A 4,082-nucleotide genomic window follows, 5' to 3' on the forward strand; every position below is an offset into this window, starting at 1 on the left:
ATATATATATATATACACACGGTTTCCTTTAATCAAAATTCAATCACGAGTCTTTGGTTAACTCGAAGCTTCGGTAGAAGACATTTGGCCAATATACAAGACCTAGAATCAAAGCCAAAATCGAGTAGTTGCGAAGCGAACTTGTTAATTACACAGTCATTCCCGAAGCTATGTAACTTCAGGATTCAATTATTTTTGCTTGTTTGTTATATTTATTCAACAATATCTATATCACACATTTTCTTTAGTTCCGCTATTGCATTTGCTTTTGTAGTTTTTTATCTTTTTATCGAACACAGTATCAATATTTTTGCTAACAGATTCCTAGTTCGAATTTGCTGGAAAAAAAAATCTTTAACTACATATGTTTTCAACAAAAATAAAACAAACCTTAATGTTGCACCCACGACAGTATTTAAGATTTATTAAACATCTGCAAAACATCAATTCAAGTGCCATCTGTTTCAGACGTTTTACTTCGTATGTTGTTTACTTTTTAAATTCGTGTGTGTGTGTGTGTCAAGGTTGCAGAAAACCTTACGGTAAATAATCTATATTTTCTAATATTTATTTTTTTTTTCAAATAGACTTTGATGTCACAACAGACCTGTTAGAAATATTGCTCTCAATATCAAGAGTGTTGATTGTTTTTTTTTATTTCCTTTTTATTGTACTATCATTCTAACCAGACACTTGGGTACTCTCATTTTCCATATGCTTTCCTCAGAATTTAACCTGAGTACATTTAAATTGAACGAATATTCATAAACATGAAAGACTGTACATTGACGAAGTGAATTACCAACTTCCAGCTATAGCCAATAGAGAACAGCAGTAACGTAGCTAACAAGGAGCAAGGGAAGGGACTGCTGCCGCCGAGCACTTTTTTCAAAATTGGCACTTTTTCAGCAACTGAGAAAGGAGTTAAAATTGTTTGGTAAGTGTCACGGCGCCTATTTTTTTTTTTTTTTATGTGCTCGCTCTCCCTAACTTTAGAACGTGGCTACTCCTCTGTAGACAAGACCACGTCTACAGTGTTAAATATATTATCTTAAGGAGAATTTCTTTAATGTTTAATGACAACTGATGGTGAAGAATAGCCAGAGCTTCCAGACAAACTGTGATAACAGTCTTGTATTCAGCTCAGGATCGTAAGGTCATGAGTTCGATTCCCGGCGGCGCGTTATATCGTTGAGCAAGACACTTTATTTTACGTGACTCCAGTCCACTCAGCTGGTAACAGTGAGTTGTACTTGTAACTGAAAGAGCCAACCTAGTCACATTTTGTGCCACGCTGAATCTCCTTGAGAACTAAGTTAAGAGTATGCGTGCCTATAGAGTGCTCAGCTTCTTGCACGTTAATTTCACAATCAGGCTGTTCCGTTAATCAGATCAATTGGAACCCTTGTCGTCGCAAGTGCCAGTAACTAACTAGGGCCATCATACATAAAGTCGAGAGGAAAAGAAATCTAATGAACAATACTTATGCGGCGAAGAGAAGAAAAGATTAGCTTATTGACTAATATAATGTAACCTGCCCTTGACATGTGCAGCTGACAATTCATGATCTGTTTCTATTTTATTAGAAATCCTCGGCAAGACATAACTTTCTCTATACCTACCATGCTAGATTAGTAATAAGAGAATCAGTATGTTTCTGCACTATATTTTCACTATTAGGCATAGACATAGCTATCACTCGCACACGCTTTCGCTAACTATTTTAGGCGCTCAGATAGTCGTGAACAGACATAGACGCTCTCGGCTTTTCCATGTATGCACCAGTAGATCATCGAGGACGGAAAAGCTGGAGGGAGAGAAGGCTGCACCACCAGTCGCCTTGTACTTAATTTCAGTTGAGTAAACTGGAGCAACGTGAACACAACACGCTGCCTGGTTCAGGAATGGAACCTAAAACCTTATGATCGCGAGGCTAAAGCGCCAATAATTATCATACTAACTGACAGAAATTACCCAAAGATTCAGACCGCGCGGAAAAAAGACAGTGAAGTTAGTGTCATCGTACTAAACATAATGAATTGAGTTTGTGGAATAGATCAGTATATAAGCTTTGTTTGTGTTCAAGTTACTGCAAATGTTCCCAAGGACAACTATGTCTATGTAAAGGAAAGATTCGTAGTTTTGACATTCATTAATGGCTAAAAGAGACTGGCTGACTCTTACACAGACAATTCTCGACAACATTAACAATGACAACAGTAGCAACAACATTATCATCATCGTCACCATCGTCATCATTATCCTCATCATCATCGTCGTCGTCGTCATCGTAATCATCATCATCATCATCATCATCATCATCATCATCATCATCATCGTGTCCCACATCAGTAGACGCTTTGTGAGGGGAACTTAACGATTAATTACAAGATACTTAAGATTTAATTATAGTAACACGGAAACACAGGCAAGGTTTTTCTACTAACAAAAACTTTCACAAAGCTTAAATACATTTAGTTATTTACGAGGTTGGAATGTTCAAACGATTGTAGTTATGCCCATGCTGGAGCATATTTGATGATGATGATGACGACGACGACGACGACAATGATGATGATGATGATGATGATAGGGGTGAGAGTGGAGGAAGACGTTCCAGCTGAGACTATCCTGTTCATATTTTAGACAGTGAATTTAAGACTAAATCGTCTCTTTCGTTGCTATTTTTGTTGTTGTTGTTTAGCCCCAGGTTAATCTTGATTCAAGAGGCATATTAACATATGCTTTCCAGCCGTAACCATTTCACTGTTTTTTTGTTTTGTTTTTTTGTTTGTTTTTTTGTTGTTTTTTTTTGCTTTTTACTGAAATTATATCTAAATTACATAATGAATTCTCCTTTTATCTTATGACCGTTGAGTGAGATTTGGCTGTTGTTTCCAGATAACTACTGAGAGACAGAAAATTATTAACCCCATTGTTGATATTGTAGTAGTTTTGTTTTTAGTGTTTTTTACTTTTTGTTAGTTTTTACTGTTATTGTTTTTTTTTCCTGATGGGCGTATGTGGTCCATGTCTCGCTACCATACAACAGGGTGCTGAGGACACAGGCATTGTACACAGCCATCTTTGTTTTCACTGTCAACTTTGGGTTTGTCCACATTCTTGATGTGAGGCGCGCGAGCGTAGTGGCTGCCTTCCCAATTCTCTTGTCAATCTCGGCATCGAGAGAGAGGTTGTCAATGATGGTGGACCCAAGGTAGGTGAATTGATGAACAACTTCAAGTTCGTAGTCATCGATGGTGACGGCTGGTTGTGCTGAACAAGAACAAGGGCGAAAGAAGCAACTGAAACAACTATATAGGCATCTCCCTCCTCAACATCGTTGGCAAAGTCTACGTCCGGGTCCTTCTGACCCGTCTGCAGAAGTTGGTTGAGCAGGTCTACCCAGAATCACAGTGCGGCTTCCGAGCTGAAAGGTCCACTGTAGACATGATCTTCTCCCTTCGTCAACTCCAGGAAAAGTGCAGGGAGCTGCAGATTCCCCTATATGTTGCATTCATCGACCTCATCAAGGCCTTTGACCTCGTCAGTAGAGACGGCCTCTTCAAGGCTCTCCATTAGATTGGCTGACCTCCAAGACGGCACAGCTTAATTGAGTCCTTTCACTCAAACATGAAGGGAACTGCGCAGTCCATCGGCAACCTCTCTGAGCCCATCGACATACCCAGCGGAGTCAAGCAAGGCTGTATGCTCGCCCCAACGCTATTTGGGATCTTCTCTCTCCTTCTGAGACGCGCTTTCGGCAGAGCACAAGAAGGAATCTATATGCGGAACAGATCAAATGGGAGGCTCTTCAATCTCGCCTGCCTAAAAGCGAGGACAAAGGTCTGTGAAGTTGTCATCAGATGCACTCTATTTGCTGACGACGCTGCAGTTACGACCCACTCCCAACAGGAGTTGCAGTTGCTAATGGACCGCTTCTCCCTGGCCTGCAAGGACTTTGAGCTGACCATCAGCCTGAAGAAGACAAACGTCCTGGCGCAAGGCACACCAGCACAACCAGCCGTCACCATCGATGACTACGAACTTGATATACATACTATATATATATATATATATAT

The 4,082-nt window shown here is 39.9% G+C and overlaps 1 long non-coding RNA gene across 1 annotated transcript in view; it reads left to right on the plus strand.

Moving 5' to 3' along the window:
- The first annotated feature begins 561 nt into the window (after positions 1-561).
- Positions 562-4,082, plus strand: part of LOC128247042 (uncharacterized) — a 31,500-nt gene continuing 27,979 nt past the window's right edge. The window contains exon 1 of the long non-coding RNA XR_008263471.1: positions 562-937. This is a non-coding gene — a long non-coding RNA (uncharacterized LOC128247042). The remainder of the gene's footprint in view (positions 938-4,082) is intronic.

Source organism: Octopus bimaculoides, chromosome 2, assembly GCF_001194135.2.
Source record: "Octopus bimaculoides isolate UCB-OBI-ISO-001 chromosome 2, ASM119413v2, whole genome shotgun sequence".
Lineage (NCBI taxonomy): Eukaryota > Metazoa > Mollusca > Cephalopoda > Octopoda > Octopodidae > Octopus > Octopus bimaculoides.